Source organism: Cynocephalus volans, chromosome 4, assembly GCF_027409185.1.
Source record: "Cynocephalus volans isolate mCynVol1 chromosome 4, mCynVol1.pri, whole genome shotgun sequence".
Classification (NCBI taxonomy): Eukaryota; Metazoa; Chordata; class Mammalia; order Dermoptera; family Cynocephalidae; genus Cynocephalus; species Cynocephalus volans.
In genome coordinates, this window is record NC_084463.1 from 92,086,572 (window position 1) to 92,101,501 (window position 14,930).

Below are 14,930 nucleotides of genomic sequence, written 5' to 3' on the forward strand. Positions count from 1 at the left end.
TCTCAACCTGTGCCTTTCACAAGTTAGTTCTGATACACTGGGAATCAAGGACTACAGTTCAGTCTCCTGTTGGGGCCAGATAGGATTTCATCAAGAAATGTTCCATCTTCTTCATTATCTGAAACAGTCTACTCTGTTAGTACAAAATCTGTCACGAAAGGATCAGATGATAAGGAGTGATGTAAGCCAATTATTACTTAAAGGACTAAGCAGTCCATCAAAGTGTTATAACTTAACAACTTATTTATCCATTAAACAATTACTGCATGGACACTGTGTATGTGCCAAGCAGAAGAAAATAGCATATTACCTGCTAGTAACAATAACATCTGGTTGCTAAAAGCAGTTTACTGGTTTATGAGCCAGTCATTTTGCAGCATTGTGCTAAAGAGGAAGGAGAGTTAGAAGATAGAATCAAGTTGTTTTTTAGATACTGTAATCAGCTTTTGGGGAGCTTTGGGAATTTTAAAGGTGGTTTTCTAACTCTCCTTTTCGGTCTACAATTAATAGGTTCTACCTTTTCTAGGTCAAGTGATAAATGTTAGGCAGTTTATTCATAATTATTTTCAAAACACAGAATTGGGTCATGACGCCTGCATAAAGACTGCAAGTTAAAAAAAGAGTATTTGGAATTAAAATTGTTCTGTAAAGTCTGGGACAAATCTTCAATGTATTTATGCTTCTAAGCACCAAATGACCTAGATGACTATTCTGGAAAGGAAATGACTACAGGTCAATAGTCCCTTATCCTAAATCTTTGGGACCAGGAGTGATCTAGAATTCAGAAATCTTTGGAGTTTAGAATGGCAATAAGGTCCATATACTGTGTATTATGAAATGTCCCCAGTAGGGTCTGGGGCGGTGTACTGTGATCAAAAAATATTTCTGCAATGAAGCGAATGAATGCTCACACTAAGTAGGATTAGTAAAACCTATAAATGGCTTCACATCAGTATAGGCCAGGCCAGGTTTTATTTCCTAGGTACTTAATTTCCTTGTCTGTAAAATGAAGTTCTATTTAACTTCTCAAGTTATGGGTTGAAAAACATGACTACCTCTGAGTCAGAACTGAAATAATGTGTATCATGCACTAATTTGGAGATGTTGGTCTAGTGCTCCCTATACCCATCAAAAGGGCTTGGAAATCATTATTAGCATGTTCTCAGTCCGAACAATGATGTTTTTGTCTAAATTGGTTTACTTCCTTCTATACAAGCTATGCGAAAACACATCCACTGATGGTGGGGCATGGGGGAGGGAGGGCATTAAAAATGCTATTAGCTGTAAATTACCAACACAAACCCCAAAAATCTTGAAATGTTTTTCTGGGAACGTAAAGTAAAAAAGATGAAAAGATTCCAGTTACACTGTGAAGGCAAAGCAGAGACAATTATTGCAATGGAAACTACAGTTTATCTATATTTAAAGTTTTAAAAATATTATATATTTAAAAATAAAAATGTATTTTATTACCTGGTCTGAGTTTCACAATGGCTGTATCTCTCTGGAAAATGTGTAAAAAAGACCACATTTGTACTGCTGGCAAAATGATAGCTTTCTTTTGTGCAGAGAACTGAGTTACTTAGGTCTGGGACATCCCCTATGTTGTTTTTTTCTTATGTGTTTCCCCAAAAGGAAAAAAATACTAGTAGCAGTTCTTGTGTAGTGAATTTTAAATGTCACACAAACCTGGATTCTATTCTCACTTTTTCTACTTGTTAATGGGTGACCCTGGACAAATTTATACCTTAATTTTAAAATGGAGGAAATTCTTACCCTGATGTAATGAAAATGGTAGCTAAACATAACACTTATGGCAGTACTTACTTATTTGCTTTCTATTGAGGAGAAAATAAAATGTCCCTCTTCATTAACTTATTGCACGCCCACAAAGGAAGAAGAGATTTTTAATTTCTATAATTGGAGGTAGGTTAATGCTGAAATATTTGAGCAGTGTCTAGAGAAAGAGAGGTACCCTAAATTTGAAGCTGATCAGGTAGGGATAAACTAGTTGTGTGCGAGGCACTTTTGTAGGCTTTTGGGATACATCAAACACAGCGAATAAAACAGACAAAAATCCTTCTCTTATGGAACTTACACACTAGTGAGACCATTTGAGGATACTAGTTCTAATCGATAATTTATCTATGATGGACATACTTGGGTTACAAATAATCCCTCCAATCTGTTCACTTATTGAGCAAATGGAGCATTGAATCCCTAATATAGTACGAGGGTACTTCAAAAAGTTCATGGACCAACATCCAGGGTTTGATCCCTACACTGGCTAGCCACCAAAAAATGTTCATGGAAAGATGTATATTATCTTTTAACTATATTTTTCCACAAACTTTTTCAAGTACCCTTGTATTCCATTTTTCATATTCCTTGATGAATTCTGTTCCCTAAAATTGTGAACTCATTGAAAATGTCCATTCACTTGTTCTATTATTGAGCTCTTACTATGTACCAACTGTAGCGGATATAGCCAAGCTTGGGTAATAAACCTACACTTTCAGATATCAGTAAAGGGGCTACCTTCTCCCCACTCCCACCAGGAAACAAATAGAAATAATTTAGTATTTTCTAAAAAGTATCTTAGTCCTTCACTATGAGAAAATTAGAACTTCCTTAAATTCACTTTATGGAATAAATATTTTGATTTTGAATTATATGAGTTAAGGCACCACAAGTTCCTCAGAGCTTAGGTCTCTAAAGATCTTAATCAGGCCTTGGATACAGCAGTGAAAAAGAGAAAGTTCTTATTAAAAATTTTAACCAGGGTCCTTAATCAGGGTTTATAGATAAAATCCAGGGGGTCCATAGGCTTGAATGAGAAAAAATTACATCTCTTTTCAATAATTTCTAATAAAATTTGAATGTAGGCAATAAATCACAGCAGTGTTCGCAGTCAGTAAATGTGACTCTGACACAACTGAACTCTATTTTCATATCACTGTTGTTGCAGACAACTTGAAATATCATTTGTGTTCACCACTATGTTGAAAATACAGTACAGCCACTCCTAGATCTTAATCAGTTAATTAATGAATTAATAAAGCACATTTATTCTATCTCAATAATTATTTTAAATTTTTTGGTATTTCAATATTATTGGCTCCCTTTGTAATTCAATGTACTGTACTTTATATATTTAAAAGTTGTTTTCTTCTTAAATTAAGTGGTCCACAGACTTCACTAGATTGACAAAGGGGTTCATGACACTAAAAAAGTTGAGAGTCCAAGGCACAGTCATCTTTGTACCTCTGGGGCCTTGTACTTGGTAATGTATATACCTACAGAATGAAATAGATTTAGAACTGGTAACTGTGCCCCCCAAATATTGATACTTTGGGCAATATTTGTAACAGAGTACTGTAAGGCCTTTAATTTTTTAATTTTTTTTAATGCTTTAGATGAAGCATGCAATGGCTCATATAATCTATAGAAAATTTCCCTAAAATAACTTTATTATACAATTTTTTATATAAATATTTGCTCATGTGGCTGGACTATATTATTCACCGCATATCTATGTACACAGAAACATATTTTAAATATTGGCATCTGTGTCTTGGAATTGCAGCAAGAATAAGAGGTACTGGAGCACAGTGGAAAGAAGAGTGAATTAGAAACACACAAAGGAGAGGGGGCCTATATTTAGAGGTTTTACTCTGGCAAGTTATTTACCTTAGTGCTTTTTAGGTAAAATTAGGGACTGAATTAGGTAGAATATTAACCTTCTAGCTATTAAAAATGCGAACTCCCATACCTCACCCTCAGATTTTTAAGCAGTATATATATCTAGGTTGACATCAGAATCTGCATAGTTAGCATGTGTCCCAGGAAATTCTGAGGCTGGAAGCCTGTGGATCACAGTATAGAACTAACATTACAGAAAATTGTATCTTTGGTGCTCTGTTAAATGTTACCACACTTTGAAGATAAGGAAACAGATTCAAAGTGTTAATTTGTCTAACTGACACCATAGTTGCTAACAATCAGAGTAGGAATCCAGAATCCAGGCCTGACTCTACAGCAGTTCTTCCTACTTAGCTATGCCTTTGGAATGTTACAGATCTAACATTCTTCAGGTGGGCCATACAGCTTGAACTCACTTCAGGTATTTGCAGACCAAATCCTGAAAATGGTTTTATTTATTTAGGCAATACTTTCCTTATCTCAATCTTTAAACCGTCAGTGATGGAAAGAGTCCTTCAGTTAATCGTAAATGATGTTTATATATACATATACACATGATATTTATATAGTGTATAAAACATCATTTACTAAGCTGGTGTTTGGTAAACAGTTAAAACTGAGGGGACATTGCTTTACAACACCTAAGGCAGAGAAAATCACACTTTTCATGATAAAAATGGTTTAATTTTTAATATATGTATTTTTGGTGAATCCTAACGCAAAAACTTGTGTTTTGCTTTAAATGAAAAGTGACCTCACATGTGATAATACTTTACATATTCACTTAATTCTTACAGTAACCTGGTGAGGAAGGTTTTATCCCCACTTCACAGATGAAACTGAGGCATATAGTTAAATAACTTGCTCAAAATCAACAGTGATTGGCAGAAGTGTGATTTCAAACCAGGCCAACTGGCTCTGAAGTCTATGTTCTAAGTCACAACACACTGCCTTTTGAGTACTTATTAAGCATTAAGTATTTTTTCATGTTTTTCTTTAACTCTTAAAAATACCCAATGAAATAGGCACATATTCTTTTTATAGGATTAGAAGTCTTGGAATGATGAATATGCTCAAAGTTATGTAATAAATGTTGAGAATCAAACTCAGAACTTTCTATTGCTAAAGCCCACACTCTTAATGACTAAACCAATGTCCCATGATGACATGGTGATGATCTTAAGTGGATTTATCCATAATGTACAACAGTACAAACAGTGTGATAGTCTGCAGTTCTATTTTGACCTCAACTAGTACACAAATATTTTAATACTATGTCCCTGCCAGTGTTAAGAGAGGAATTACTTTCCAGTTACCTGTAAGCCATTAAATGAATTTTAAGTGAACTCTACCAGAGTACCAAGACATATTCTAAAAATTTAGGGTTACCCCAAGCTACAACAGATCATACAGTTTCTGAGTTTCTACGAAGGTTCAGGCACATAAATGAACAACCTATATGAGGTTTATCTCTTACCTCAGACTACTGAGCAGGTATTAAATTAATGATTAACAAGTTTATAACTAATTACCTTAAATAATTAACTTAGCAGTAAACAGAGGTGTCAAATATTTCTCTAAATCTAGGTATAAGTTTGGACCAAGGCAATAAGCAATTACCCTATCAACATTTATTTTCATGTCTTTTCATCTCTCCAAACAGTTGAAGCGGTAGGAGATTGCTGGACCAAAGCCCACAAATAGGTACTAGCCTGGACACAAGTCAGGGTTTAGCCTAAATTTTCCAGATATGGGGAGTCACTGTAGATGCATAGGACCTTGCACTACTAATTAGTTTAAAATGTGTTAACTTGCTGCAGAGAGCAATTCAACTGGCAGTCACATTTTGTCTTTTCTTGGAAATAAATCGGGTTATTCCTACTGATGCATATCTCATGTGAAAAAATGAAATCACATTTGGACATACTGGGTTCTAGTGCCAGGATCTAGTAATAACTTAGATACACTTTTAAAAATTATATTGAACCCTCACCTGTCTTAGCTGCTCCCTTCTTTTACTGACATCTTTCCATTTACCCTGCCAGATAAATCTCTAGAGAAAGCAGCTCATTTAAATTGGGTAATAGGATGAGAATGACTTCATGTAATGAAAAATGTAGTTCATAATTGTGTCAGAATTGGATTTTCTACTTTTTGTGGAGCTTTGTTGCTCTCCTTGTGCATTTTTCTGTTTGCACAATTATAAATTTTTTCACATAAGTAGTGTAATGAATTCAGCCATCTCAGATTTCTTCTCCTCTAGGTAATGTGTACTGATAAACACAGCTGGACAACAAGATGAGACCTGGTTGTCTAACCTCCTGGTTCAACTGAGCACCGTTTTCTCTAATGGTGATTGTGATGATTCCAGTTACGTTTGGCTAGAATGTATTAATGATATAGGTGTGAACAGCAAACACTATGTTTTAGAACCAAGTTAATTTCTCAAAAGAAGCTGAGGCTCACTGTCATTGCTATGCTTTTTTGGAAAAGAATTGTAAAAATGCACTATTCTTGGAGCACACACTTGGTTAAATAAGCAGCCATAAAGACATGAAAAATGGGTACTATGGGAAAGAAAAATAATTAAATGAAAACCACTGAGTATCATGTAGAAAAAAATAAAACAGTACTTCAGAGCTCTTCTCCCTTTTCTACTGGTTGGATATCAGGGCAGAGTAGAATTTTCAGTGTCCTCAGATTCCTGTGGGAAGTGATCAAATTACCCTTAGGTAGAATATGATTTTGGTCTCTACTAAGTAGGGAGATCATGTACTCATGCCTCTCTTCCCATCTTAGATAAATCCTTGTTTAATCCTGTCCCCTCTAATCCATTATTTATGGCCTCATTCAGTGCCAAACTTCTTAAAAGATGTTATCCACATTCAGTACTTACTTCTTCTCTTTCATTCCCTTCATTCCCTTTCACTCACTTCTCAAATCCCTGAAATCTGCATTCTCCTCACTACTTCAATAATTCAGTTTATCTGGAAAATGAGAAAATCCAGCAATCCCTCTCAGAGAAATACACTGCCAGTTGAAAAGCAACAAAAATTGTTCATAAATTGTCTCAGGAGCAGCAAGAAACAGAAGCCAAACAGTTTTAGAAAGACACACAAACATGAATAATGACAATAGAGCAGCCATAGGACTGAAACTCAACAAAGAGGCATAATACTCAATATTAAAGATATACAGTGTAAACAAAGTAAATGGAGGTTCTTGCATTTAGATTGCCAAGTGTAAAAAGTAATAAATGTGAACTTTATCACCAAAAGCAATGCTTAACTTTTACGACATTCTCAACTGCTGAGACAGTAAATGTTGCACCATACTATTGTTAGTGAAGTATTCTATCGAAATAGCCTGTGACCAGTAAAGGTCATTTATAATATATATATGGAAATTGCTTTTTAGTTGCAGTATTCCAATTGTAATGGAAGCATTCTTTCAATATTATATGCAACAACAGGATACTCTTATACAAACCACTTAAAGGCAAAAACAAAATCCTTCAGCAATTGTTTTATTTCAGCATGTTAAAAAACCTAAGTTTTTCTAGTTTTCTTGTATAGAAAATACAAACCATTCACAAGAAAATGGCTTTATATATGCTTATATTGAGCCAAGAGAATATTGTCCAGTTTGATGGAGAGAAATCCTAAGAAACCACAAAAGATCCCATTTAATTTAACAAAAATGTTTAAAATGTCTGTAGCCACCAGGGTCCAGGGTTTGATCCCTGTACCAGCCAGCTGCCAAAAACATGAAAACAACAAGTCTGTGGGGGAGGGCATGACTTTTATTTTGGCTCAAAGTCCTAAAAAAAAATTGAATTGCTTAGGTATGTCAAGGAGTATGGTTACTGAATTTTATCTTCTGGTGGCAGAGTAGATCAAACAAGTCCCTAAGCTATTAGTTTGATAAGCACCTATGTGCTAAATCCATCAAATCAAGAGTTAGGTGTGAAGAGGGTGACTCTGATGAAGATTCCATTAAAGATTTTTTAAGATAAACTCCTGGAGGATTAATCTTTATAGCAAGTTCAGATACAAATAGCATCCTCAAAGATTCTATATCAAATTAAGATTTATGAATATGAACCTTCTTATATAATTGTTCACAATTGAGCTTCTCTGCAAATTTGAATTTCTTTAAATGCCTATATTCATTTACATTTGGTAAGTTCATCTTCATATACTCTTGCAAAGAATTAATTATTCAAAGCTGTTAAAAACTGAAAAATAAAATAATAGGATAAAGAGGACTCACTTTTCTGGTTAATCATTAACTATGGGCATCTGGATTTCAAATCTTGACTTTGGGATATTTACATATATCTTCAGACACACATTAAATCCAGCTGCTAAAATTATGCCAATTTGTTACAAACACAGCAGTTAGGTTTCACACAAAGACTAGAAAACATACTTTTTAGTTTCCTGAATACTGTTAACTCAAACAATGTTTAATCCAGACTGACAATCTTTGTCCTTTTTTGGGGGGCTGGCTGGTACGGGAATCTGAACCCATGGCCTTGGGGTTATAAAGCTGAGCTCTGACAAACTGAGCAAACTGGCCAGCACCAAAGTAAAAATGTTTAAAAGATAAAGTATTAAAAAGTTTTCTATTGGCCCAGAAGAATTAAAGATCTTCCCTAGAGAAACTCCAGTTGTTAAACTCTATATGGTGTGCTCATCTGTAAAAAACATTTAACTCAATCTAACGTGAGGTTTGAAAGATATTTTTTGGTAAAATGTTTTTCTTTTTCCCTGTAAAGTTTGTTTATTGTCTCAACTATGTGATTAGGTTAAACTAGTTTTAATGTAACTGCCGGATGTATATCAACCGGATCTATATCACCTGGCATTTCATTTCCGAGAAAGGCCACAACATTGATTTTATTTTGTAGGAGACACACAAAAGCCAGACAACATAATAGACAGTAATTCTTCCAAACTTAACAGCTTGAAATATAGGAGCATTATTTTAGAACTTTGTCAGGTTCTAAACAATTCTAATATTTTTCACAATTTAGAACACTGTTTTCTTTTAGGGAATTAACTAGAGATTCTCAATGAAGACAGAGCCTGATCAAATGTGGGGCTTTGTCAAGCTATAGATACACAGGCAAAATCTTTAGTTATGTAATTCTTTTGATTTCAGCCACCCCAGGCACTAGCATAATCTATTAGTAATATAACTCAGTAACAGGCATGCCACATTCCTTATGTGTTATGGGCTGAAAGATGGATGCCCCATATCAAAGGAAGAAATGGAACTGCATTTTCATAACTTGTCACATAAATTTGGCTCAGAAATTGTTGAAAGAGTACCTCTGAGGTAACCCCTGTCCTTGGAATCCCAACTACCCTGGGACTACTTTTTTAAAACGTAAGAAAATTCTCTGCTAAATGCATTACAAATTATTTCATTTAATCCTCACCAATACCCCTGAGGTTGCTATCATCACTGAGGCTTAGACTGTTACACAAAACACTAGTCAATCTTCACACACCATCTCCAAGAGGCCTCCCTCCTCTAAAGACTGCCCCAGTAAGTGCTGGATTCTTGGGGCTGCTTCAATAATTTCAACTGCTATTCTCTTGGGTTTTATCTTCTTTCGTTAGCATATACGGAAGAAAGAATGTTGTAGGATTTCGAATGTTAAGACCCCCAAAAAAGTCAGTAAGAGAGCCAAAAATTTGGACCTAACAGGAACCTAAGGACAATATACCTAATTTTTCTAAATTACACTGATGCAGAAAAGCAAAATGATTTGACCATGGTGACATAGCCAGTTAGGAGCACAAAGCACCAAACCAGAATCTGTTTGAAGTCTAAACTGCATTAACTAACTAATTAATGAGGCCTGTCTTCAAACAAAGCAAGGCCTTCAACACTAACCCTTGCCTAAGCCTCCATCCTCACTGAAGCAGTTTCCATACTACTGGTTTACATTCAGCACAAACTTGGTCAGTGACCTGGAATAGTTTGGCAATAGGAACTATAGAGCAAGCCATGGTGTATAACTATTTATAATTAGTCAACTAATCCCAGTGGTCCTTAAACACTGATTTATAGTCATTCTCTATAATGCTATTATTAATCCACCTTAAACAGAGTAAACCTAAGTTAACTCTACTATCTTTGTAAAAAATAACACTCAGTAACTGAACAAATCACCGCAGGACAAATTATGTCTTCAGAAGTCTAAAACTAGATTACTGACCACCTAGAAAATAATCACCTATGGTAACAGCAAAATGAGATAGAGCCATGGTTTTCTACTTTTGATTTACCTCAGAATTACTGATATGCCTGAAAATAAACTTCATATTTAGTTTTACTTGAGAAGAGTTCATCTATTACTAAGATTATATAATGGTATACTTGATGAGAATTAGGAATAGATTAATATATTAGCTGTGTGAACCTAAGTCACTTGCCCAGTCCATTTCCTAATCTGTAAAGAGTAAGCTCTGAATATGAAATGCTTATATGAAACTATTTTGAAAAACAAAGTTTATTATTTTTGGCAGGTGGCCAGTATGGGGATCTGAACTCTTGACCTTGGTGTTATAAAACAGTGCGCTAACCAGTTGAGCTAACTGGCCAGCCCAGTAAAGTTTAATACCATTCTGAAGTATCTGAAGCTCACATTCTATTGTTTATAAATTAAGACCCTAGACTCCTCTATTGAAGGAAAATGTGAATTAGCTGTTTGAAACATAACTAAAATATAAAGCATATTTCACGTGCACTACTACTGTCCTAAAAATTGTCTTGAGATTCCAACATTAAAATCAAATATACACTGAATTGTACAAAAATTAAAATCTTAGAGTATCACAAGAAAAAAAAATCTAAAGCTTAAACAAAGAGTAAAGAGAAACAATGGCAAGCTGACTGTAGCATTAAAGACACTGAACAGGTAAGAAAACTTGATTCTAGTTCTAGCTGTCTTGCCACTAGTGTACAGTGTGACCACTACCAATTTTTAATTTCACTGTGCCTATTTCCTCATCTGTAAAATATATGGATTAGATGACTGAAAAGATTTCTCAGCTCTAAAAAAGGGATCTGTGAATGCTATGGTTTGAATGTTTGTCTCCTCCAAGACTCATGTTGAAACTTGACCCCCAAAATGGTGGTATTGAGGTGTGGCCTTTAAGAAGTGAATGGGTCTTCAGGGCTCTGCCTTGATAAATTAATCTGCCTTCATGGATTAATGGGTTCTCCTGAGAGTGGACTAGTGGCTTTACAAGAAGAGAAAGAGAGACCTGGGCTACCACGCTCAGACCCCTTGCTATATGATGTTCCGATCTGCCTTGGGACTCTGCTGAGTCCCCACCAGCAAGAAGGCCCTCACTAGTAGTAGCCTCCCTGATCTCGGACTTCCCAGCCTCTAGACTGTAAGAAATAAATTTTGTTTTTTTATAAATTACTCAGTTTCAGGTATTTTGTTATAAGCAGCAGAAAACAGGCTAAGACAATGATCTAAAAGATCCCTAATATATATCATTTACTCAAATATCAAGACCAACCATCAAATATAAAAAATTTTTTAGGACAGGAAAGGAGTTATTAAAGAGATTGTTTTCAGAAAATTCTACAAAATATCAGATACTTCAATTTCTTTTAAATTTCTGAATAACTATCATATCATAGCATTGAGCTCTTACTGGGTGTTTCTTATCATTAGACTTTTGTAGTATTAGGCTAAACTCTCACTTTAAGAAACATCCAGGCAAGTCAGGATGTTGTGGTACTTTTAAGGCTAAAATTGATTCCTCCTCACTCTGCAAATGCCATGTATAGAGTAAATTGATTACCAGGGGAATTCCTCATCTACACATTTTCAGAATTCATTCATGGGTATAATTAGCAATAAACATAAAATCTTTGCCAAAGCTTTTGTTATTACTTGTTTGACACACTACAAAAACACAAATACAGGATGCAGAAAACTACTCCACCCAACTTCTATAGACTCACCTATAGAGTTCTAACTCTGGAGAATTCAATGGGGATGGGTGGGCAATAACAATATATTTTTTACAGTACTATAGGTAATCCTGACACTTATCCCTGTTGAAAAAACTCTTGCTCTAACAGCAACTGACTCAATATTCTCTAATGAGCTACCTAAAACACAAATCAATGTCCTAATTCTCTTTTGAGAGATGAAAAGAATACGGGCTGCTTTATCTCCCTAAGGCATTCCTAATTCCACTTCGACAATGTTCTCTTAACCTACAGCATTTTCTCTGAGACACTGAGTTTATCTTTCTAAAAGCCAGCCTCACCAACTCCTCACATATTAATTTCGTAAATGAAATTTCTAAAGAGAAGTGCAAGATTTTTTTCATATCTTAATAGTTAGATGTCTGTTAAATATAAGGCTGGAAAAACTTCAAACCCCCCAAACATATGATAAGTTATAGAAATCACTGCATTCTATATGTATGAATTTTCACTCACATGATTTCTGAGGAATTGGTTGTTTTCCCTACAAATTTGAATTCCACATAACTCGAATTCAGGCAGTATGGCGTATATTAAAAAAAATCTTACAAGCAAGATTCTAAATTTGTGTAAGATAATAAGACATGAGAACACCCCTAAACCATTAACCCCTAAAAATAATTTAAGAGCTTGAAACTAAGCTTACATGTAAATATGTGGAGTCTATTTTATCTTTATTAAGCTTAAAACATTTCCATAGTTAAACTGAAGGTCAGAAAAAAAATGGTAACATTTTGTTCCTTTTCCTATACTTACCACCATTAATTGCAAAAGTGTTTCTAAATAATAGAAATACTTGCATGAGACTTTTTCACTGTTGTATTCATGGATAAATGACCCCAACCCATATTACCTTTGCTTAAAAATGAAACAAAGCTATTCATCTTGTTCCCATAAACATGACACTGTTGAAAAAGTTTTTGTAATTATCATATGCCTATATCTGAGAGTGTTTCTACCCTGTTTTGGTCATCTTTAACAACTCTGCCTAATCTTCTTTGATATGAGAACCCATTTATCGGGCGTAATTTTATTGACTCTTAACATAGAGGTGAAGTGCATACCTGCACTGACCCAAAGTAACTAGTTAATTTTGTTTTTACGATAATGTTCAAAAGGGAGGGGGGTAAACAACACTAAGTATATAAGCATTTTTAACCCTTCAGACACCCTCAGGAGGAAAAGAAATTTCTCATCATTCCACAGTGTAGGCAGACTCTGAAAAAGAACAAACAGTATTGTTTTAGTAATACAACTGGAAAAAAAAAAAAATACAGTACATTTGAGATACTGGGCAAAATAAGAGACCAGTAACTTTGGTTTTAGTTCCTTAATTAAAAAAATTAGTTCTTAATCATATATGTATGGGGTAACACAAATTAAAGACAATGTATTTTTTTAAAAAAACTGGTGAGCCACACTAATGAACTTCGCGTCTCTGCAGTATTTTAGCATTCACTCTAGATTTATCCAAGAACCAGTATTACTCTGGAACCGATCACCAGCCATCGATCGGTACGCCTAACATCAATAATATCCCCTCCCTTTCAACATTTCCCCGCATTCGCTGGTAGGTGAGATGTTTTAAGCAGGATGTGTTGCTCCTTTAGGTCGCTCCTTGTCTTTTATTTGCACGGCCAAAGCAACGTCCCTTTCCAGCTTGGCTAACTTCCAACAACGATTTCTTCGGAACCCTTTGCATATCATTCCTGTGTGAAAAGTCAGTGAGGGTCTGAAACCTTGGGGAGAGGGAAAGACGTTTGGGAATAAATGACCAGAAGACAAAAATAAATTTAGGAGGGGCAGTCCAACTCCGTGAATGGAAGCGGGCTTCTCCGACTAAAGGCGAAAGGGTTGCCGCCCAGGTCCTCGCACCTCAACAAAGACACTAACAGTCCCAACTGTCCTGTTAGTCTGTCTAAATAATAACCCGAGCCCAGAAGTAAACCAACTCCCTTAATCCCTTAGTTAGGAAAAGGAGCAAGAGGCGTAGGGCCCTGCACGATCTTGAGGCCGAGGCCAGTCGGACCCGCCGGCCATCAGCCCCCCGTGCGGCCTCCACCCCCCGGCTCCCAGGTTCTTGCCCTAGGCTCTCCGATCGGCTTGTCCTCCACCTCACCGTCCCCACTGCATCACTCGGCTGCCGCACTACCTAAGACCTCTGCCAGGCTCCGCGGAATCTTCCCCATTACTCCAGACATGGCGGCCAGGTTCTCTTCGCTTCTTCGCTCTGGGCGAATCTGACCTTGGCGCATGTTGGGCATTGTAGTTCCGGCGATAGCCTCGGTGTCCCACCAGGACGAAAGAAGACTACAATTCCCACAGTGCACCGCTCCTGAGCATGGCTATTGGGGCCTTTCGGACAGAGGGATGATGTCATTGCAAAAACCCCACTGCATTCATTGTGCTACGGTCTATCCACCCCCCTGCTGCCGCTGGGTTTGCGATTACCGCTCGCTCCAGCTGAGCTAAGAGTAGCAGCAGCATCGGGGCAGGGACTGATTCCAGCCCTTGGACTTAGGACATCGCAGCACCTTCCCTTACGTGCGTGACTCATTCGCACATCATTTCTGTGTATGCCTGGGGTGGGGAGAAAAATCCCAAACCAGGTGAGTTGAAGTGATTTATTAAAATGCTTCTACCAAGTTATTCCTCCCGCTTAGTTCTCAAGGCTTTCTTTTGGGAAGATGGGGGCTGTGTGTATGTGGCGGGGTGGGGTGGATTGGGGAGGTACTCGCAGGCGCTGCTAAGTGAAAAGCTCTGTGCGATTTGGGTCACTGCAAAGAACAACTCCAGCAACCTTCCCCCGCCAAAGAACTGCTGCCTGCCAATTCCCTAATCGCAACTCCCCTCAACCTTTTTAAGGCTGGGAGAGGGGGCTGGGCCGGGAAGGATGTTGGGAAGCGCTCTTGGGAGATCAGGAGAAGGCAGAGGTGGGGGACTGCAGTCCTGTCACATACGGCCCCATGCTGAGGTTTGAGTGGGAAGGGGTGATGCGTGGGGAGAAATGGAGACGGTTATTTAATGCGGCCGCACTACTTTGGAACATTTCTATGTCGTTTGGATGAACACACATTACTCATTTTTAAGGTGAGCGTGCTGCTTCTGAGTAGCCTAAGTTTTGTGGGGCTTTATTTTATGTGTGCGTGTCTATGTCGTGTGTCTCGCCGTTTTTGCTGATTTGAGGTGACAGTGTCCTT

At 36.8% G+C, this 14,930-nt stretch overlaps 1 protein-coding gene across 1 annotated transcript in view; it reads left to right on the plus strand.

Annotated features, from left to right (window-relative positions):
* The first annotated feature begins 14,182 nt into the window (after window positions 1–14,182).
* RAB30 (RAB30, member RAS oncogene family) overlaps window positions 14,183–14,930 on the plus strand; it is a 79,566-nt gene continuing 78,818 nt past the window's right edge. Inside the window, exon 1 of the mRNA XM_063093955.1 lies at window positions 14,183–14,339. The gene's annotated coding sequence lies outside the window, so the exon portion shown is untranslated. The remainder of the gene's footprint in view (window positions 14,340–14,930) is intronic.